This window comes from Neolamprologus multifasciatus, chromosome 8 (genome assembly GCF_963576455.1).
Source record: "Neolamprologus multifasciatus chromosome 8, fNeoMul1.2, whole genome shotgun sequence".
NCBI lineage: Eukaryota > Metazoa > Chordata > Actinopteri > Cichliformes > Cichlidae > Neolamprologus > Neolamprologus multifasciatus.
This window is the reverse complement of record NC_140446.1, coordinates 5,673,180-5,697,328: the sequence shown is the minus strand read 5'-3', so window position 1 is coordinate 5,697,328 and position 24,149 is coordinate 5,673,180. Positions and strand designations below refer to the sequence as shown.

Sequence of the window (24,149 nt, the reverse complement as noted above, 5' to 3'; positions counted from 1 at the left end):
TTCTGCCCTTGACAGAACTCAGTGCCACTCAGTTGTTTTGAATCTCGAGTCGCAGGGTTGCGCAGACTCCAACTCCACCGTCATGGACTGCAGCTAGCAAGGGGTGGTCACAGTTTCACGCTGAGTCGATGGACCAGCAGGTTTCACTCTGCTGAGATTACCGATCCTTCCAAGAAAGCAAGTACGAGCAAGTCTGAGGCGGTTGAGCTGATGGATGGTAGAATATATCAGATATTGTTATCTATGAACAAAGAAAGCATTTAAAGATCCCCTCTCAAGCCCAGACGAGTACATACAAACACCCCTGCTTCATGAAAAACACAAAACAATCTCATTCTGTGGGAAATACTGAGAATGAAAGTGTGTACAAAAATAACTAAAGCTGCCATACTTTACACCACATCACAAAAAACACCCAAGACTTTCACAGCAGATAACCGCTGAGTCACAGCTCAAGGATCAATAGGAAGAACCAGGTTTTATTACTGCAGGAATTAGCCAAATGAACTTTTGCTCATTTTTAAATGCAAAACCTCCCCATCCAAAACGATGGACTTCATACTTCAACCCCATCAAGTTTTATGGCAGCGCAAACCAACTGTTTGAAGCAAAAAGCTCCAGACTGATGAAATTTTATGTCTCAAGGTCACTTCTCACCCATTTCTAATTTTAGTTTTATATCTCATCAGCAGCCAAGCCTCCTCTGATGCCAAGCATGAAAAAAAGAGCGAGCCAGAAAGAGCCAAGCGACTTGCTCCTTAAAACCGGTCTCTTGGGTTTTGTGTTTGTGTGTGTGTGTCTGCGTAATTGAGGTAATTAGCTGATCTAACAGACTGACAGTGGACCGGACTCCTGCTGTGGGTGGGCTCTAATTATCTAAGTTATGAGGTTATGCGATTAAAATGCTTGAATGAATGCGTTACTCTACAAATGCACAGCAGGACGTGACGGCCAGTGTGCACTAATCCCGGGAATCTAAAAAGGAAATGCTGTAATACCGAGTAATTAATTGAATCCAGCATCTTCTTTAACAAAGTCCTCAAATCATTACATCTTTTCACCGTCGCTGTACCAGACAGGCACCTTTTTATCTTCCATCCATCTAAGTTTCTGTTTCATTTTAACTTGACAGCTTTACTGTTGAATAAAGGATTTATGCCACACCGTGAGTTATATGATGTCACTGAAAGTTCTATTCAACCATGAAACACCTTTAATAGAAAACTTTACCAAAACTTCACAGTGACAAACTGTTTCCTCGGAAATTCCAGCATAACTTAAAAGAAAGTTGTGCCAGAACCGATACTGTGAAGTTACACAACATGAATTTGTAATGCCTGGCAATAAGCAGAAGCAAAAATATAATCGTCTGTGGGAAAATAACAAACGCTATGATGCAATCGCTTTTTAAAATCCTCCCTTGTCTACGTCTATGCCCTATTCTCATAAACTCCTGTGTTATTTTCCCAGAAAAATCAAACTGTGACAGTGACACCTGAACTAAAGTGAGAATTTTCTCAAGGTGACGTCACAATAGAGACTACACGAGCATGCTGACGGCTATTTTTCTGGCTATTATCTAACAAAGACTGCACATAATCATCGCAGTCTATAACTTGGCGTTGAAAGAAGCCACATTTTTTAACCATGGGATCCAAGTTCACACTTGAATATACTCGTCATGTGGGGATTGACCAGATGCAGGCCTGCAGACCAAACCAGGCCCCAACTGCTAGTTAAAGAAACCAGGCTCTAACTTATATAACCGTCCCAGAACAGGAATAAAGTTCTACCTCCCACTGGATCCAAGCCTGCAAGATAAAAGTCCTTCCTCAGCATGTTTCATCTGCCCCGTAGCCGCCACATCCCACATCCTTCTGATGACATTTACGATCTGATTGATGGGACAATGTCCAGGGCTGCCGCTCGCGTTAAGGCGCGGTCGTTTGATCAGCAGAGGCCCACCCTGTACGTGCTTGGAAATCAAAAGCTGTGGGCCAAGGCCAGATAAAATGCTGCATGCGCAGAGGAAAAATACATGTTGACACGTCTGAAAAAAACAGGAGAAGGACCTCTGACACGCTTTGGAAGCGCTGCAAGGATTTCTTCATGCTGCAGCCACGAGTGTGTGTTTTTGAACACATAATATTTGTTCATGGTTCATGGATGAAACACAGTGTGCGAGTGTTTACGTTCCGTCACAGATGAAGCCCTAAGGTGTTCGAATAGTAGAGGGAACGCACACCAAGCACACGCTAAAACACTTAAACATAAGCACATGTAGCGGGGTGCAAAAATAAACAGACATAATACAAACGGTCACTTTCTTGGATCTTCTCCAAGTGCGGCGCTCCGAATAAGCAGGCGGCTGAACGGCATCAGTGTGTTTCTGTTTTCGAAGCCGCACCGCGGAGGGCCTCGCGATGAGGAGCGGAACGAGCCGGCGGATAAGCGGGGAAAGGATGAGGACGTGTCATTACGCTTGACGCCGCCATAGCAGGCGATGGGTGGGGGGGCTTGTTTGTTACAGATCATTATGTGATGCGATTGCGCTCAGAGAGTCAAATTTCTGACGACAGCCTGAGCTGCTGACCTCGGACCGATTTTATGTGGGAAAGCAAGGCAAAACAAACAATAATTACTGCACAATGAATTATCACAGAGGATTCTGGGAGGCAATAAAAGCCCCACTGTGGATCCCACAGTCTAAGCAAAACAACACTCGGCAATTAGTGCCGAGAAAATGCTGTCCTATTAGCGGCAGAGGCCGGTGTTCTTCCTTCCTTCAGTAGTGCTGAGGTAGGACGCAGTAGCACACGCCAACAAATCCCATAAAAAGAAAGGATCCTGCTAACAACAGTAGGGTCGACGCCTGATGCCTTACTGCTCTGTTCCATGGAGCTCCATCATTAAGCCACACGGGATGACATGTTTATTAATTATCCCGGACACACAGGCTGTAATTTATTTTGAGTCAATCAGCCTCCTGCACCAATCTTGCATATTAATCTGAACGGAAAACTACCCGACTGCTAACTTTGCATATAAGGAATACCAGACTAGAGATAAATTTGCATAATAAGTTAATTGGGGAGGAAAAACTGATGCAGATTTCCTAATGCAAACATTTGGAACTGACCAACAACCCAACAATCTTCAGGTCACAGGGAGAGCAGACAGGTCTCAGACTTCCCCGTCAACAGCCACCTGCTCCAGCTCATCTCGGGGGACAGTGAGGTGTTCCCAAGCCAACCAAGAGATGAATGTCCTGACCCTAACCTTCTCCCAGTAGTACCCCAAATCACCTGACCTAAGAGGTGCCCAGAAGCCATCCTAGTCAGACGCAGAACCACCTCAACCGCCTCCTTCAAGTAGAGGAGTAGTGACTCTACTCAGAGTCGCTCCTAAATAATCAAACTTCTCACCCTGTGTTCACCAAGGGAGCCTCAGCACTCTCTTCACCACAACAGCGTCTGTACCATCGTGGATGTGACAGTCTATCGGTTAATCTCTCCGTAAAGAAGTAGACCTGGTTGCACCTCTGTGTGTATCACTGATGTTCAGGGGCACCAAGAATGAGCGAGTTGCATGAGATCTGTGGATCTAATTTCTACTTACTATTTTATTGCTGGTGAAGTTGACTGCTCAGCAGGTCAAAGTGACCCTGAAGCCACAGGGCAACGTCTCAGTACTCACAGCAGGAGGTCTGCCACTGATCCACCAATAAATTACTACTGCTTGACAGTTTTCTAAAAGATGGAGGGGTCAGCTATTTTAGGAGATAAATTAACATTTTATTTCAACTTAAACAATATACATCTGTCCTAAATAGTAGGAACTAACAAGCAAGACATGAGCACCACAGACACGGAAGAGAAGTTAGAAAGTATGGAGACAGACTTTGCTGACAGCAAAAATTAAAGGCCAACTTTATTCTTTCATGCTAATTAGGCTATGCAAACGTCCTGACTGAGGCCATTTATTGTCCAGATTTCAGCACCAGCAGCACAGAAAGCAGCCAACACACACATACAATGTGTAACCTTGAGCTCAGCTTGATTTATATATATACACAGTGTATTGACAGGATGCCAGACCAAAGGTACCACTGCTAGTGGCTAACATAACAGATCATTAATGCTAACTGTGTGTAGAAATAGATGGTAACCCCTCCTCCCAAGTGAAAAAAAAAAAAGCATCTAAAAGTAGCGGTGCGGCCAGAGAGCTGACATCCACAAACACATATCAAAATGCCACAGGGAAAATGAATGAGTCTGGTCTTCGAGCACCACATAATCGGGCCTCGCTTGTGTACGACAACTGCAAATAACCATGTTCGCTCGAAAACACGAGCAGCGTCGGCAAAGTGCAGCGGTCGCAAATGTGTACCTTCTGCGCTAATGTATTCGATCTCTCATTTAGCAAACGTCTGTCAGGGTATGAAAAAAAAGAGCTCAGTTTAGGTACTGCTGGCACGCGGGCTGACCGCACAGAACAAACTCTATCCCTGCCCGGACGCACTCTGTTTGCCAGGAAACCATTGCCCCCCTGAGCCACTAGCAAATAGCCTCTGAGCAAGGGGGGTTTCAGTAATCAATGAGCTGTGGACAGGGTGGCAGCAGACAGCTAGTTAGTCCAGCTGACAGATACCCACAGACACTTCCAGAGATGTAGCCAATGTCGGCTGTCTGCATGTGGTTTTCGGAGGTTTGAGAATTGCTGTTCAAAGACAACAGCAAAAACAGCACAGTGATAATACTGACAGGAATCTATCATGACTGTCTTTAGACGGGTACTTCAGAGATTTGTGGCTGCCAGCTTCTTGGAGTCCATGTTTAAGTCATAATGTGTAATTAATTGTTCGTTTTAAATGGACTCAGTCGTAAGCTTTGTTTCGTAGTAGTTCCCAAACATCCACGTGACTTCAGCTTGATTTCTGTGCATCGGCTCGCTGTTCATTCTACCGTTTTGGCCGTACCGGATGTGTTTAGCACATCTGGATCTAACTGAGAAACTTGGACACCACTAAGTAATGATTTATCCACATATCATCCCATTACTTAACATCTACATTAGGGCTGGGCTATATCATAGCGTTCACGGTAATACCGGTGTAATTTTGGGCAACGATAGGAAAATGAAATATGGGTAAAACGCGCATGCGCAGTGCCTTTGTTTACATACGCACATGGCGGCGACGCAGAATGAGAAGAGCCAAAGTGGATCGTTAAATGAAACGGATGAACCAGAATTGGTTTGTTAAAATGCTGCAACTTCAGTGGTGTGGAACTGGTTTAGCTTTCGTCCGTCAGATACACAACAAAGCACTATTTTTGGTACAGCATGCTAGCGGGCCGTTTGGAAAATACGGCACACTTAAAATCAATCCTTTGATTTTTCTGAAAATCGACAGTGCCCCTTATAATCCCGTGTGCCTTATGTATGAATTCTGGTTGTGTTTACTGACCTCGAAACGATTTTATGTACACGGCGCTCAAAAATCTGTCAAATGTTTCAGTACGACTTTGCTAAGCTACGAAGCCGCACCGCTTGATGGATTGTCGGAGCATTACGGCTATTTTAGGCAGGCGCCTCGCGGAGTGATACGTACTGTGCTTCAACATAATGTTACCGTATTGTGTGTGTATAACCTCTTTTAAGTTTTGTAGATATTATACATGGTTATGCTGAGGATCTGTCGGCCAATTTCCACTAGAAATGCCTTTTGGTTAAACTGTCAGCGAGGATTTGCACTGTTACGTTTTTATATAACTTTAATGCACATTAAAAAAAAAAACAGCTGCTTGTTTAAGTGAAAATACATTGATGGGTTTTTTTGCACTAATAAAGTTGTGGAGTTGTAAAGCATTTTGTCTAGTGTCAATTATATCATCAGTTATATCGTTATCGCAAATTTTCAAATGTATATTGTGATAAATATTTTTGGTCATATCGCCCTGCTCTAATCTACATCCTTGTAAATTTTAAGTGAAGTCTTGTCTTGTCTCTGGCTCCTAAACATTAGAGATGTCGATTTAAAAAGTGACCAAGGTTTTTTCCTTCATGGCTGCTCAGCTTTGAAGCAACATGCCCGAGGAGTGAAGGTTCATCGAACACATTTGTAGACACCAGCTTCTACTATTTTTGTTGTCATTTGTGGTACTGTACTGGCATTTATTCATTTTGACATTTTGCATTTTGTTGAGATGACTTTTGAGATAATTTCCCTTCAAGGCCACAAATATGTCACAAATACTCCTTTCTTCTTATCACAACAGAAGAACGAGATAGCAAAAGTTGAGAAGGATTCTTATTTACTCCGTCAATGAATGTGTTTGTGTCTCTGCCTCACACACACACAGATCTGCTCAGACATCTACGTCTGTGTGTGGGTGACAGACAGACACAGGACTGGTGGCTTTTAACTGCCATTACTGAGTAAGCCATCAGTGTTCCACACAGCCGTGTGAAAAATAGGCCAGAGAGAAGAGTGGCGGTGACACTATGTGCAGCAATCTCAACACTTCTGCTGTGAGTGAGAGCAACGAGGAAAGAAAGCGAGCACTCCCAGCACTAAACTATTACTCCGGTCGCTGCTTAAAAACAAATAAAACTTCTATAGGCACCTGTTCAAATACCGGCACATGTATTCTTTCATGTATAAACAGCTCAGACTAAATGGGAATAATGAGAGTCTCTTTCCAGAATCCCTCAGGCAAACAGATTTTACCTCGAGCCAGTCGTAGCTGTCGTACTTTCCGAAAACATTCCACTGAACCTGCTAATGTGGCCATTAAAGTCAAAGTCAAGCCTGTGTGTGTGTGCGTCAGTACATCAGTCATTACCAATTTTCTTCAACTGAAATGGGAAAACAGGTACATTGGAAAATCAGTTAGTTTCTATTCCTGTAAAGAATTCTCGGCAAACAAGTTGCCAAGAACATTTCAGCTTTCAATCAGGCACGACCAAGACGAAAGAGCCTTTAACGGCAAGGAAGTCACCTCTGGAGGTTTTAACAGCAATTAGAGTTTTTAAAAAGTCTATATGTAACATGGAAAAGGCTGTACCTGAAATAGCGCTTCGGTGCCTTTTCATATTCGCTGAACAAGTCTCTGGAGTTTTGCTGTTCTTATGTTACGGAATGCAACATGGCGCCTGTGTTCGGCTTGGCCGCTGTTGCTGTTCCGTGTTTTTGTCGACTGCTTCAGTATATTGTTTTTTATCTTGTCATCTCATCTGTCATCAGCCTGAAAGTCTGATAGTCCCTCGAACATATTTTAAAACCAGAGTTGATAGATCTTTTAGAGAAGTGGCCACCAGGTTGTGGAACGCTCTCCCTCCATCATTACGTTGCCTTGATTGTATTTATTCTTTTAAAAAGCAGCTTAAGACTCATTTATTTAGATTGCCTTTTAATTAGATTTGTGCTGTATGTTTGATTATTAATGTATTTTATGTATTTCTGTTTTATATTACTGTGAAGCACTTTGTGGTTTTTATCCTGTGAAAAGTGCTATATAAATAAATTGATTTGATTTGCTGGAGTGAGAGAACAAAAAATCTTCATCAAGATATTTACTCATATGAGGGTGGTGTACGAATGCGCTGCCTAACATCATCTTTAGGTATTCATCTGGGTTCATATTTGGAAACTGTGAAGGAGAATGGTTCATTTAGATTTTTATCCTCATCAAACTTTCTTTTCATGCTGGAAGCGAGAAACATCCTGGACATAACAAGATGCGTTTCATTATATACAGAAAAAACGAGACCTCAGCCATACAGGCCTGGAGACCGGTTGGCAAGCCAATGTGTACTCCCAACAGATTGGCGAGTGGCTGTTGGAGTTTGCTGAAAGCTGGTAGGTAAAATCAGTCAAAGAGGGTCCTGCACCAAAAACCTCCTTGTGATTGCTTTGTCTGCTGGTAGGTACAACTAGGTACAACAAAATCTCATATCCCGATATAAGAATTCTATTGTGCGATAACGATATAAATCACAAAAATGTAACATTTTCTGTAAATTATGTGAATCTCAGGCAGCTCGACTTGCATGAAGTGTTTCCAGCTGCGCGTCATGTAGCTGGAGTCGAGTGTTTTAACCGATGCATGAAACGATACAGTTTTAGACATAAGTTTTAACAGCCGCCGTTTTCTTTGTATTTATTACACGGCGTGCTGCGGGGAAAAGCCTGTTCTAACGTTTGAGTTTATTTTCTAGCACCTGGCGGCTCTTTTTTACTTCTCATCCGTAAATAATCTTCTTTCACGTGATTCAGTTTATTTTGAAAAGTCTCAACAGGATCTTGAGCTTTATTGTGAAAGGTTTATGTGGAACATAAACAAGCGGACACGCGATGGTGTTACCGTCGTTGTTGCTAACCACAATGCATAGAAACCGGCCCTTGTCCGTCTGTAGTGTGGTTATATTAAATATAAGAGAAAGAGAGAACTTTAAGAAATTAATATAGCCACTACAGTGACCATCAGAACGATGAACAAAATATTGCTATAAACAGTTTATTTTGCGACACCACGAAACAAATGATAGCGTAAAATGAAACGATAGACATTTTTATATCGTCATCCGATATATATCGTTATATCGAACAGCCCTAGGTACAACAGCAGCTTATAGTTTGCATGGACCATGGCAACTTGTCTACAAACACTCAATGTTGGCTTTGAAAGTAAATGTTGGACGTTCCACTTCAGCATGTTTCAGAAAGCACGACAAACAGCGCCCACAAACAGTCCAGTTTGTGTCGCATCTTTCAGCGTCTTGTGAAGAAATCTCGACAAACAAGATGCAGAAAATTGGCAACAACTGTGCGCTTAACCATAGAAATCTGCTGACAACCAAAGCACTCACAAGATTCTCGGTACAGCACGTGGTACCCAGTTGTGACCACTCTCTAGGGAAGCAGTGACTGCCAAAGTGCTGCCAACCAGTGTCACATGTCGATCACTGCGGTCTTCTTGAATGCCATTATGCCAATGGTTCGCTACACTTTTTGACTTGGTAATTTGTTTCATTGCCACCAACTGTATGTTTCTACCTTATCAATGAAGCCATGCAGAACTCATAAAACAAGTACTAGAACACATTTGCCAATAAATAAACAAACATTACAAAGACTACAGTTAGTGAGCAGCAAAGATACAGTACTGCTAAAGAAGGCATGAATCACATGAATCCACTTAAATACCATGTGGTCAGTGAACTGTACACTACTTGTATATGTATCAGCAGCTGACTCAGTGTGACAAGTATGTGGGCTGACAGACTGTCACAGGAAATCAAGACATGATATTGAAATCTATTGGAAAGCATTCAGAAACAGATTTTTTTAGAGGTTGTTTTGTGGGCAGCATAATGCTAAGAATTCATGCTGAACCTGGATTGTGACTGCACCCTAATACCTAAAAATATATAACTATTAAATCAAACAAACAAAAGAAAACCACTGAATTCTGATGATGAATATGATGAATTCAAAGTAGGATCAGTCTTGGTTGAGTGACTTTGCTCGGATTTTGCAGATTACAATTTATTATGAAAAACCACATCTTATTTTTGCAAAACATGGCACTCGCATCAAATCATGCATAAATTTATACATTCGAGACTCAGTTAAACTTGCAACAGCCAGCAACTGTTGCTGAACGCTTGTTAAAAAAGGCCCGTGCAGATGCATAACAAACAAGCAATTGTTTGAATGAGCATGCAAAGCATCAACTGATAAAACAAACAAGGACTTTGCCCGTTGACAACATTCAGAAATTTCCTACACATGATAACATTTGGCTCGTGTTTCCATTCATCCGTTTCTGAAGCACTTAACCAATTCAATTCCATTCATGTATGATATTATTGTTATTTATTTCACTTTAATTTGACCCAGCACTGTCTCCTATCCAGCGGATATATAACCGACGCTTGCACTGCATGCGCACACGCCATGCAGTGCTGCACATTTTGAAATGATGTTTGGTGTAAGGAGAGGCTATACCGATCGATCGTCACCACTGTGAAGCGAGTTACTGTAAGTGCAAGGAAAGCTTTCTAAAGCTAGCATAAATGAAAAACACAAGTGGTGCGTGCAGGGAGAAACACTTTGAGCTAAAGTGTTGCCATAAACATAGAAAACACACACACACGGGTATCACAATGTGTAAAGGATGTCTATTCCTTTTTTTTTTTTTTTACATGCAAAGTATGTCCTGGAGAGCTAACGTGAGTGCAAAGCGGTGAGCTGTGTTTACAAGCTCCAAGGGTACAACACAACTGTGCACGATTTTGCAACGCCGTGCAAGCAGTGGAATTCGTGCTGCAATCGGGTTTAACTTCTGACATCTGTGGTTATCACGATGCACCACAACTGCATTGTAGTGAAAACGTGTTTTCGTGAGTGGGAACGTACTGCAAGGAGAACAGACGACATATGCAGAGTGTCCATACTGGTTAAGAAACAAAAGAGTCGTTGATTATAACGAGGTTCAAGACACTGATGCTTGAGCTTAGGAACAAACTACCAAGTCAAATCTATTTGAAGGGCAAAACTGAAACTGAAAATGAAGCAACGTTGGTAATCTTTCTGAACTTTTGGCTCCTTTACAAAACCAAACCTACAATCACGTATCGTCTTGCAGTGTCATTACAGCTAATAAGAGTTCTAAGAAAATAAGATCTGACTGGAAATCGCCTTTAAGCTTAGTAAGAAGTTTAGTAAGAACCGCTTTCAAAAGGTTGAAAATTTGCAAGCGCATATACCAAATGTTCATTCATCAATGTAACTAAAAAAGTAAAGAAAATATAACAGGACTAGATGGAGCACAGCTGGATTTTCTTATTTTCAGTTCAGCAGCTGTTCCTCTTTGCTCCAACAGAAACCGCTTCCAATAAAAGATGCCATTTTCCAACGTGGAACGCTAACAAACAGATTATACATCACTTTATTTTCCCAATTTCACTCCTGCTGCTGACATGACCGACTCTACGAAATGTGCATGTACACCACATGTGTGCACCAATGTTTGTGAGTACAGTACGCACTATAGCAGCTATGTCAGCAGCAGTCTTGTAGCAGCAGGTGAGATTTACGAGGTGCTAAGAACGCTCGCCTGTAGCCAAGTGATGGGAGACGGATTCGCCCTCCTCGCCTCCCTGTACCCCTGCCTAACGCTCCCCGATTGCCTCCACTTGACGACACACGAGCACTTAAAGAAACACATTCACATATACACATGGCTGCGCTTATACATGGAGTAACCCCACCAGACGAACATGCACACACAACCCTTGAACCTTAAAGCCTTCACTGCCCCCACTCCAGTTCTCAAAGACACGCTTCCTGGGGCAAAAAAACACCTCCTAAAATGTCCTGCTCACCAATTTTTCTTCCCTGCTGACTAAATCTCTCCTCCTTCACACATATTCTGGAATTACAGCATGCACAGAAATACAGTACAGTGGGGATCATTATGACAGAAAAGGCTGTCCTGACAGGGGAGCATGTTTTACAACCTGAGGCTTCTACCTTCACTGGATGATATAGAGTACAGGGTTTCATTTTCTTATGCAGCTGCTATATATTCTATAGCTTAAGTAAGCAAGTAAACGCATACTCCCATATCCAGGACGCAGAATGTGTATCAGATGGATGGCTGCTTACTGCAGGTTTGCTTTACGCTACAACAAAAATAACTTTTCTTATGACTGATGAAGGTTCTGTTTGACGAGCAAACATACCTTGTATGTTTTTGGATGCCTTTCAAAGAACCTTTTACCTTAATATTTTATTACACATGCCCAAACTAATAAACCAAGTGATCAGTCAAATCTGCAGGATTTTCTGAGTCAAATAGGCTTTCAATCCGGTCACACCAGATTTCAGTGACTGGCCACGTCGCTGGGACCTAGTTCTCCTCTTAACACCAGTGTTGGGAAGGTTACTTTTAAAATGTATTCCATTACAGAATACAGAATACATGCCCCAAAATGTATTCTGTAACGTATTCCGTTACGTTACTCAATGAGAGTAACGTATTCTGAATACTTTGGATTACTTAATATATTATCATGCTGTTTACAACTACATGAATGTACTATTGCTGTGATTTATTACTGTTACTGAAGGTCCGCGGCTCCGAACCGTAGTAAAGGGACCTCTGGCTAATACGGTGGGTTCTGTGTTGGGCTCGTAGCCGAAAACTAGCTTTACTTTGTTGTCTGGGTCAACTTTGCTAGCAGAGACAGAGAGAGGCGTTGAAAGGCTGCTCCAACGGAACTTATTGTTTTTGGAGGAAAACACGAACACAGCGTACAGTCGAGTCTTAATAGCTTACTTACAACTGGGCTCGTCAGGCACTCTTCTTGGCTGCAGTGGTTATTATTATATTTACATGCTTCCAGCTCCCGTTTTTGCTCGATGACAGCTCGTACTTTTCCTTTTTCTCCCTCCTCGCTCACAGACACATAACGTGTATGGCAGTCCATTCTCCCTGCAGCACGGACTACACTGCCTATGATGCTACATTCTTTAGAGCTATACCTGTAGCATTCTGCCTATTAGCTTAGCACAACAACAACAAAAAGGCCTCTCTCACCCAGGAAACACGCAGAGAGAGAGAGCGTCACCCTGTAACCATGGCAACCGTAACGCTGCCACCTGGAACAACAGAACGTAGCTGTCAAACAAAACCCAAACAGGCCTGACCCGCGACAATATGAAACAGAGAAGTACCGCCGTGTAATCCATTTATTTCAACAAAGTAACTGTATTCTAAATACCACCTTTTTAAACGGTAACTGTAACGGAATACAGTTACTCATATTTTGTATTTTAAATACGTAACGGCGGCACATGTATTCCGTTACTCCCCAACACTGCTTAACACCCTACATTACAGCCTGTGCATCCTGACTGCGTCCACCTTCATTTAAAGGCTGCAAGACATTCTTTACAGAATTGCTTTAGTTGGTTACTGTGGTTTGCTGTATTGTCTGGTTTAAAACAAAATGAGGAGACTAAAAAGATTTTCATCTTCTTTGTTGCAGTGAACAAATGTGTGTGTGCAGGGAGGGCAACATGCACTGCTTACACACCTCTGCGGATACGTCAGCATACAACTCCAGGCCTCAAGGGCCGATGTGTTGCAGGTTTTAGATGTGTCCTTGATCCTACACATCTGATTTAAATTGCTAATGACCTCCTCAACATGTCTTGAAGTTCTCCAGAGGCCTGGTAATGAACTAATGATTTGATCCAGGTGTGTTGACCCAGGGTGATATCTAAAACCTGCAGGACACCGAGTCCTGGACACCCCTGGCATACCTGGTTGTTGGACAGTTTAACCAATCTCTCCACTTGAATCACGAACCTCCGAGGATGAGCATCCTGAATGTCAATTATTTACAGCAGTATCATAATCAGTTACAACACAAGTCAATGCTTAAAACAGACGTTTTTTTTCCTCTACTGGGGCATTGTTTTCGCTCAGTGGTTGAACAGGGGGCCAAATGCAGATGCCTGGGTTTGATTCTAACCCAAGGCTGTCTGCTGCTCCATCTCCCTGCTCTACTGTCTCCTCTTCACTAAAATTAAGAAATAGAAGTGAGAAAAGCTGAGAGTATAAAAGAATACTTCGCCTGAGGTGTATATCGATCGCAAAAGCTACCAAACAAAGAGTCAGTCAAATGTTCAATATTGTTTTGTTGTTACAAATGCTAACATGCACACTTTCAACCTGTGACTGACAGGAGTCCCCATTCGGCTTGCAAACATCTGTCCAAACAACTCCGATGGCTGTTCTGTCTTCCTCTGTCCATGCCGCTATGCATTACCTCCCTCCTCTGCAGGGACTTAGAGGATTAAACTGCAATTATATGCTTCCCCTTTCTCCCCAGCTGTGCAGAAAGGGGAGAGGAAAGGACGGGAGAGGAAGGGAGACCTTTGACCTAAACTAATCTTTGAATGACTCAAAACAAATTTAAATAAAACTGTCAACGTACACAAATCCACCGTACATATTTGCATATTTATAACCTACCAGCACACTGCAACAACTAAACAGAGATATATTTTTCAGAAACTGAGAACAGAGCAGACATCAAAGTCAAATGTCACATCAGTGTCAGACATGAAGAAGCAGGAAGTAGCAAGGATAGGCAGCGATCACTTCCTATATGACATTACCCAACAGCGTGTATAGAAGGTATCAGCTGAGCCATCACCTGACGAGCCTGGCAGTAAGATCAGCTGATTATTTAGTGTTATTCCAGCCAATAAGACCTTCAAAGATGTGCGACAGCTTTGTCAGATATAAATGATCTGCAGCAGATGAAAGTACTGCTGCTGATTAATATTTGTAAGACAAAGAATGGAAAATATTTTATAGACATCCCCTCCAGTCAGAAGGAAACTTAAAAGCCCTGAATGGGCTTTCATATTCAGTTCTGTCATTATGACGAGACACGACTCACAGTGGATGATGGCGCAAACGTGATGCAAAACAAGTGTCAAATCATCAGGTGCTTGAGCTTCTTCTTCCTCTGACAGATGAATATGTTTACATAAATCAGTCAGTCTGCACACACTTGTTAATAGTCCAATCCATGACATTAGGTGGCACATTAGTGTTTTTCTCCCTTTGGTCAAGAAGTCAGAATGAAATATTGAGACGTTCCTGAATTGAACAAGACTGAGCAGTACAAGGAGAGTTGAAAATTACACGATTACAGATAAAGTGGGCATGTGGGCACTGCTACAATTAGATAATGAACGGCTATACAAACAGCACCGGCTACAAGCCAGCGGCTCGCCGAGGCTCTGCTGTGTACACTCGCATAATAAGCATACATTTATTAAATACACAAGAAGACAGGCAGAACGCAGCCTACCAGTCATACTGCGCGAGCGTGGAGTTAATGATTTCCCCAGGCCTCTTGCGTTGTGCAGTCCGACTTGCCTCCGTTCTGGAAGAAATAAAAAGAGGATTGTCAGAGTGGATGAAAAGCTTAGGTGGTGGGTGGAGGATGCAGGGATAAAACATATAGAAGACAAACAAAGGTACACAGTACAAAGGCCAGTAACGCCACCTCCTTGCCCTTTGTCCTCATTCCTCAGGCTCAGTGTTCTTGCTGTCCTTTCTGTTTGTTCTCTCCTTACCTCAATTCTTTCTTTCTTTCACGTTGAGGAATAGTTTTTTACTCCATCCTTCTTTTGACCACCTGACGTTACTCTCCTTCGACACACCTTTTTCCTCCGTTCCTTCTCATTTCCTCTATTGTCCCATTCTTCCACTCCGGCTCACCTTCTTTTTCCATCCCTCTCTTTTCTCTCTAACTCTTTAACTCTGGCCTCGGGAGACTTGGCCTGTTTACCTCAGAGACCGACATGAAAGCCAAACATTTATGTATGGGGTCTGTGTCACAGTCACGCCGTAACGGACGCAGAAACTTCCTCCTGCAGCTAGCATAACTGGTTTTATGTTAGCTGCAGTCGGACTGGAAGTGAACGTTGAAAGTCTCGCATCAGACAGATGCTGCAGACATCTGCTTCCTGGAGCAGACTCTGACTCTGATCTTCACCTACAGATCATCTCAGGTTAGAAACTTTGTGCTACTATGCGGGCCACTTAACCCTGGAGAACCCATGGGGTCAAATCTGACCCCATGGTTTCCCTAGAAAACCAATGGGGTCAAATCTGACCCCATGGTTTCCCTAGAAAACCCATGGGGTCAAATTTGACCCCATGGTTTCCCTAGAAAACCCATGGGGTCAAATTTGACCCCATGGTTTCCCTAGAAAACCCATGGGGTCGGCTCTGACCCCATGGGTTCTCCAGGGTTAAGTGAGATAAAAGGATCGACATCAACCCTGTATGTACACAAGCTAAAGAGCTGAATGTGGACTGGAACGGGGGGGGGGGGGAGAAGTTTAACCAATTAATTGGTTAAAAAGCAAAACCCACTATTGCACAGCATATCACCAGGGTTTTTCCATGTATAGGGGAATTTTAGCCACTAAAATTCCCAAGAGCCCAAAACCTCAGCACTGGCATTAGATATTTTAACCAGTTTTGTAGATTGTGGTTTCATTTATTCAAGCAGAGCAGACATAGATTTCTGTCACATAAAGTGACACAGACCTACTGCCTTTAGTGCACACAGTCCAATCAACATTAGATGCAAAGTCCCTCCCCAAAGGCCAATTTTGAGACAGGAAAACCCCTGATGGCTCCAGATGTAGTGCCATCATAAGCCCATCTTTTGTTTTTCCTTCCTTTCTTATCTACATCCTGTCATTTCACACTTATTAATTCTTTCAAACACATTTCTCCCCAAAATATTCAATTTTCCACAGATATGACGCTTTACTTTATGCCTATAAAACCACAATAACTTAACAAAAGTGAACTCTGCTGCACGAGTTCGACTTTATGCAATGGAGCGGTGACTCAGCATGCAATGTCTCATTTTAATGTCTGAGGTTTAGCTGTGAAAGATGTTTAGTTCAGCTTGTCTATTCTCTGGTGACAGCTAAATGAGTACTTTAGTAGACAACACTATACTATTGACAAATACATCCCAGCATCCTTGTAGCATTTCATTACAGTTTGTCTCCCTATAAAGCTCCATGAGGACAATAATGCCCACAAGCGTCAGAATGCATGCCGGCTACAACAGCTGCTTGGCACACAATGACAGAGGTTAGAGGCAGAAGAGGAAATAGAAGAGAGGAAGAGAGAAACTGAATGAGAGGAGGGTTCAAGAACACATGAGAAAATCCCTTCATGGTAAAAAAAACAGGAAGGAAACAGAAATTTGAAAGTGTTTTAAGACGTTGAAGAAGGAAGGAAGCCCTTAATGTCTCCATGATCCCCTACGATAGGAAATGCCTGAAGTAATGCTTTTGTGTGTACGTCTCCATGTGTTGAACTGACTGTACTACAAACCTGGAAAGTGTCAAAAACAAAAAGTCAGAGAACAACTTTGCAGTCACCAAAAGTTGATTCTGTTCATCTGGACGTAGCGTTTCTGGGACTCATCCAGGTGACTTCTTCAGTCTCAGCTGACTGCAGGTTTCCCCAATCTTATAAACAGTACATTTGCATAATGACTGAAACCAGCCCACTGAAGGAACAATGGGCTGGGAGGTCAGTTCCTTAATCATAATTATGCAAAACTTTGCAGTCAGTTACAGAAAGTAACTGACTGTAACTTTGGAGAAAAGTGTTTTCAGCTTCTTGAAATGGACACTTTTCCTCCTCCTCTTCTCCTCAACCTCCTCAGACAATCAGCAGCTTTGAACCCACACACTTCTTTCTATGAGGTGGCGGTGCTGCCCACTGCGCCACCATGAGAACATTGAAGTGCTGTCCAGAAAATAAAACTGACAGTGCAACATACAATGGAACAAAATCACCTCTTACATATTTAAAATATTACTGCCTGGTGGTAATATACTGTATATGCTGCGTGGTTGTCTGATCACAACCATTTCATCACATTTTTACATTTTTTATTTCACTTTTTATTTTTATTTTGGACAACGACTGATCGGCCAGTTCAGAGAAAACAGTCTGTGGACATTCTGGTACTTTTCCCGCTAATTTAATCTGCTGCTTATTTAATGTCAATACTATCTCAATTTGACATATACTTCCTAGCCAGTCCACTCAATACTTTTCTCCAGAGTTTTCCACCGAGGATATTCCATCTGCTGCAGGAGGATCAATCGCTGTTGCCAAGGTCAACAGTGGACTTTCACATTCAATTTTCTCAAGTGATGTTTCAGAGTATGTACTATACACTGTGAGAGAATTCTATCCATATCACCCACTACCAATGTACTCTCGACGACATGTGTGTCTGCAATGGAAAGTGTGGGTTGCACTTAAAATACCACATACGGGGGAATTCCCCTCTGCTTGAAAGTAAAGAATCAATTTTCCCGGAGAAACTGCTGCAGAGAGAACAGGAAGGTTGGATGGATGGATGAGGGTATGGGTGGATAATTTGATAGACTGAAGGCCCTAAAGATGACTAATTTGGCTAACAGATGAGGCCGAAGGTCATTCCCTGAGTTTGCACATGGGATCTCTGACCTTGCAGATACAGGCGAGGGGTGGACTAACAACGTGGCGGTGAAATGGATCGAGTCTATAATGGATTTTTTTTTGTGTGCAAAAAAAGAAAAATGTAGTATGGGTCAGATACGTTTCACAGGCAACAGATGAACTCACTAAGGACAGCATCTTCAGACTGAAGGTCAGCTACGCAGACCTAGTACTGACGCTCACGTTCAAGCTGCACTCCCCCACTGCAGAGCATCAGATGATAATGGATGTCAAAACAGAAGCAGAGGGAGAGCAGCAATGCACCGAGTCAAGTGCTTGGGTGTCTTTGTAAGAGGACGAGCTTCAAAGTAAAGCCTCTTCATTTTGCTAACGCTGAGCAATGCTATCGCTGCTGCCAGCGCAGCCTTTTCACCGTCCTGCCGACATGAATAGCTCCTTTTGTCACAGCGAAATTCCACTGGCAAGTTTTTAATTAGCTGGAGGGCTCTTCCCTTGTAGGCCTGTGTGGGCAAAAAATAGAGAAAAGAAGAAGATGGGGCACAAGGAAGGTTTCTTAGCATGAAGGAAAATGTGGAATCTGTAAGAGAACTGAATGGAGAAGCTGTGAAATTTTTTGGATGATTCACACCAGGGTTTAAAAATTTAGATGTTTCTTTGCTTTGTTTTCTTAACTTAACTTCTTAACTTGCATAATAGTGTAATCCTTAAACCATAATATAATCTTCATATTAGGGCTGCCATGATTACGTCAACTATCAAAATCGTCGACGACTAATTTAATAGTCGAGGCGTCGTTTGAAGATTTAGGACGCAGGAATAAGTAGTAGGATTTAAGAGTGTAATAACGGACGGAAACAGAAGATGGCAGCACTGGATGAAGAAGGATGACAGCTGCCGTTAAACCCCGAAGAAGAAGAAGCTGTGTCCCAGGATTCATAGCGCGGCCCAGCTCAGTTTCCAACAATGGCGGCAGCTAGTTAGTTTTAATGTTACTCTTATTATTCTTTCTGGGTCACAAAATAAACGTTTAACATATTTTCAGGCGAGAATGTAGCTGTGTAAACCTCAAATATCTGCTCAGTTTATCAAGACACCACATATTTTCAAAAGCGCTCCGACGTTTGTTACCCACTAGCTCGATAGCTAAGGCTCAAGGCTCACTAGCGCCCGTGAGAACACCGGACTCTCGCCAAATCGTTCAAACCCACCGCAGTCTTTCGCTACTCAGGTTAAACATGATATATAAGTCACTTAGATAACTTAAAAATTTTATTGTTTGGCTTTTTTTAGTATTTTATTTGTTCCTGAGTAAATCGGTTTGGCTGAGATTAAAGTTATAGTTTTTACACAGCTGAATAAACGTCAAGCAGACAACTGATTATCAGAAGTGTGAGATGCTCGAGAATATACTTCGGTGTCCTGTTATATTTTAGATAGCAAGGAGCAGACGGCTGCGTTTATTAAACTCCACCAAAACAATCTGAAAATTTCATTAAAATTAAGTAAACTATCATCGTGTTTATTTTTAGTTAGCACATACCTTAAACACTTAAAGCTGTAAGCTAATGATAGTTATATAAGAGCGACGCATGCTGGTGCAATAAGCGGTACGTTTTACGTCCAATGGATGCTTGAAATGATTAGTCAAATAATCGGTGACTAGTCGACTATCAAAATAATCGTTTGTGGCAGCCCTACTTCATATTCAATTAAGAATACTTCATGGTATGTTCTGCATCTACAATGCATGTCCTTTGTGAATAATAAAATGATCACAGCTGTCTTGTGTTTTGCACAGAGCATGTGAAACTTTGCTGGGCCCGTGTTCACGAGTGTCCTGTGACAAGTCGGGTTTCAATCGTATGCGTGTGCCATTTGATCACATGCTTGTGCTATATTTGCGCTGACTGGACCACCTTCTTATATAGCACTAAGCCAACCTCAGTGCAATGTCACATACTGCTGAACACTTTAGGATGTGTGTCGAAACCGTATGCGCAGATCTGATTGAACCAAAGCCAAGGACACATCAGGCCATATGTTCAGCAGCTTTCACCATGGACTGCCTACAATTACCTACTTTCTTCTTTGCTTCAGACGGCACATTCTGAAGAATCACCTCAAACTTAAAGGTGTAGATTCTTAAACTATGAAATAACAACATAGCAAACTTGAAACCGGCACCTTCCTGTTTCCTGTTAAAGGGAACCTATTCGGCTCATTTTCAACTGCATGTTTTTATTCTTAAATAATTAGCTTTGCATGATTCAGAGTTCAAAATAAAAGTATCTGCTTTCATTGGCATCGTACAGACCTAAGAGCACAGCTCGCAGGGATTGCTCGTAACTTTGCCTGTGTTCAATATGAGCATCCTCTACTGTAACAGTATACATATGACAACAAATAAGGAAAACCAAATTAGGTTGCCTTTAACAAAACAAACACAGATGCCATAAGTAAAAACAATACGAGCGCGGTAATTAAATGTAGCGTAGATACCTACGACACTGCAAGAAGATCCAGATGTGCAAAGAGACTGAAAAGCTGTGGGAGGTGTTTAAGGTTCTAATGTTCCCAAGCTGTATGTGACCTAAAGGCATAATGTCGTAAAGTAGCTTCCTGGCAGGAATATTTAATTATGTGATCTCAATTATCCATCCAAGACTGGAAGGGTGCCAGAACATCCAAATGCGGATACTTCGATAAGATCGCTCATATGCTGACTCTTGTGCTCACCATGACGGATCGCTTGATGCCTATCTGACCCACGCCTGCCCTCCATTCCCCTACATCATGTCAATAATAACAGCACAATAATAATTTGTGCTTCTTTAATTTAATTTAGTTCTTTGCTGTCCTTTCTCTAGTTTTATGGGATTTTATTTTTTGTCCTTTTTTCACAAAGCTGTCTGACTGAAATAAAAAACGAATCAATATCACTGCCACATCTTTACACTTGCAAATGAAAACTGTAAAACCTGATTCATAAATTCCTTTATGATGTTCTAACAATCTGGCTGCAAACTTTCACTATAGTGAATTGTGGGATTTTATTTTACAACTAGTGGTATTTACCAGTTATTAAAAACAATCACATGCAATGATACAAGAGCACTGGAGATGCAAGGCTCGTGGCCAAGAAATTTTCATGCAAGAAGTGCTGCATTTTGCAGGATTTGTGCACCCGTTGCTTCTGGCGTGAAAGTGTGAAAAATCACCAATGTGATCTCCCCAAATGAAATGCCCACACTGATCCCAAGAAAGTTTAAAACAGAAGCAGGAAAAAGTCCTCCCACTTCAGAGGACATTCAACTGAAAACATCTTGAGGGTAAATTCTGTCAGTGGGCCCCAAGTTCAACGCGCCGCCCCCTCCTCTCTAGTGGCAAATGTAAGGCTTTGAACTGCCGACTGGGAGGGGTGTGGGGAATTCACTGGCCTGTCAGGACTGAGTAATGGTGGATGGGAAAGATCAGATCCTGCCTCGCTGTTCTGCCTTCAGGGAGAATTTTATGACATAGCAGACCGAGCCACGCAAGGCTAAACGCTGCATATTATAAAGAGCTCAAACTCTGAGTGAACAAAGTGTCACATTAACATATGGAAAACCAAATTATATCTTCTATAAGATCTTTAATTTAGAAAATTGGAAACAACAATTGGCAATTTTGAATGCACAAGTTGCAGAAATGGTCTTCACATACATGAAGAAGAGATAAGAAGCAAAGAGTAAATTGCAGTACTTAGGATAGAGCTTAAGGAAAGAAAAAAAGTTGAATGAAGACCCTACTAATGCAGTGTATGTGCAGTGTAATATCAATCTGCAACAGACTGATATTAAGCAGACGCTCCTGTTAATAGCTTTGTGGAGTGTGCATGAGCAGGGCTCCTTTAGTTGTCTAAGCCCCCACACTTGACAACAATGCTATCTCCTCCTTCCACTGCACTTAACCTTGACCCATCTCACTTACTCGAAATAAGAAGGAGAGTCAATCTAACATCTGGAAAAAGACAGGCTGTAGTGTAGACCCACAATGTGCACACACTAATGGCATAAAGGCAGAATTCCATCAAACAATTGCAGCAACTTAACAGCATCCATGCCAGCAGCCTAAGGGATCACAAACTTGTCTGGCAAAGGTATCCGGATATCCATTATTACAGAGAGTCGGGGAGTGAAAATGGACTGGCGTTCAGATACTACAGTACTCAGGGTGATTCAGACCAAGTTCTATTCACACAGCTTTTTATTATATGCAGTTTAAAGGTTGTATGTAGCTCTCACACATGAGCAACTTAGGATCATCCATAAACTTGCATGGATGTGACAGTGAGAACATGCAAGCTCCACACTGAACCACAACCAACGCAGAATCTGCTGTGTGCTCAAAGTGATAACCGCTACACCACGATCCCATCCAAATAGTGCAGTGCACTGCGAAATGTGTGCAGTTGCAATCTTCTGTAAATTGTCACTTGGTAACAAATGAAAAGTGGTTCATTTAAAATTCCATATGAACTGTTTGTCCCCACAGTTATCGATTCCTTTGATCCGTTCTGGCATGCTTTTCTAACAGTTGCACATTTACATCAAATGCATGGAGATGGGAGGTTTTGCACGCCTGAGTTGAATTCAAGCTGTTTATGTTTTAAAAAAAGAAGTAATTCTCATCTGTGTTCAGACTCAGAGATAATTAAAAAGCCCCGTTCAGGCTGGAGACCTGTGCAGGCCTGCTGTTTATGTCCTCTCACAGCAAAACAATCAATAATGAATGAATGAACGGAAACAATGTGGAATGTGAGAAGAACTCATAATCCGCACTGTATCGATACCATCTAAAAGCATGCTGTGGTGGAACTCTTCAATATCCAAGGTTAAGGATGTCACGGTGCGTTCCTACAGCCAGAAGCATTCGTGCCTAAATCTAACCAAACAGCAGAACAAAACCTGTGCCAAAAAGTGAACTGAAACAAAGGAAATATAAACTTCCCAAATATGACATAAGGCCCTTTGTCACAGTTTTATATTGCTGGATGTGTTTGCCTTCAGTGTTTAATACTGCAGCATTTGGTGCTTCATGTCGACCACACCAAAGGACACTGCGTGTATCATTTAGAGGATCCAGCATCTTTGAGAGTACTTCATGCTGAGTCACAGTTAGTATAAAATGCCTTTTCCAGCTAAATTAATTCAAATTTTAAACAAACAAAACTAATAAAACCTAAATGTAAAGTTGACACTTTTGGCTCCTTTCTGGGACTTCAACATTCTCCAATTCTTGTATATATGAAAAGTTAAAAGGAGGAAGAGCAGTGGAAAGAACCGCCCAGAACACAGTGGGCAGGAAAAGATATGACCTCGATTAGGACATATAGATCACAAATAAAGTTGTGATCTATATGCAAAGAGGCTTGCAGCAACGTAAACTTGCAGGTTTTCCTGTTTCTCTTTTAACCAGCTGCAATTTATGTTAATTGTGGATAAGGGAAATTGTTCCATTGTGCAGCTTTTACATGCATTTTAAAGCAGAATGTCGTTTGGATTTGAATGCACACTTTGCTATGAAGCTGGAGATATTGCCTCTGATGTCAGGAATCAATAATAAAGCCAGCTGTGAAGAAAATCATTTTACATTGATGTGCATGCTTGAAACTATCCTCGCACATTTAAGAAAAAGGAAAACACAGAAAATGTTCTACCAAATACATCTATGTCGATCTATTAAGATTACGAATAGATTGGGTTGGGGCTCTAGAACGTGTCATTCCAAGGGCGCTCGTTTAGCCTCGGTCTAGAAGACTAGCTTCACTGTACGAGCAGTCGTAAAATTCACAGCTCTCAGGGAGAGGATGACTAACGGGAGATGGGGAGGGGGTGGCAATAAGGAGCGATAGAAGGAAGAGGAGTCACAGAGAGTGACACGAGGCTTTGCTGATGAGAGCCTGCAGAGCTGCATGGTTCAAGGAGACAGAAAGAGGGTAGTGCGAAGGTCATGGCAAATAAGGAGAAGACACTGGAACAGGACTCGACAGAAGGGAAATTTACTGCTGGTCAAGCTGCATATAGC

The 24,149-nt window shown here is 42.1% G+C and overlaps 1 protein-coding gene across 6 annotated transcripts in view; it reads right to left on the bottom strand.

Annotated features, from left to right (window-relative positions):
• thrab (thyroid hormone receptor alpha b) overlaps positions 1 to 24,149 on the bottom strand; it is a 240,256-nt gene that overhangs the window by 107,953 nt on the left and 108,154 nt on the right. For all 6 annotated transcript variants that reach the window (XM_085169644.1, XM_085169641.1, XM_085169643.1 and 3 more), the window contains one exon: positions 14,902 to 14,976. The gene's annotated coding sequence lies outside the window, so the exon portion shown is untranslated. The remainder of the gene's footprint in view (positions 1 to 14,901; positions 14,977 to 24,149) is intronic.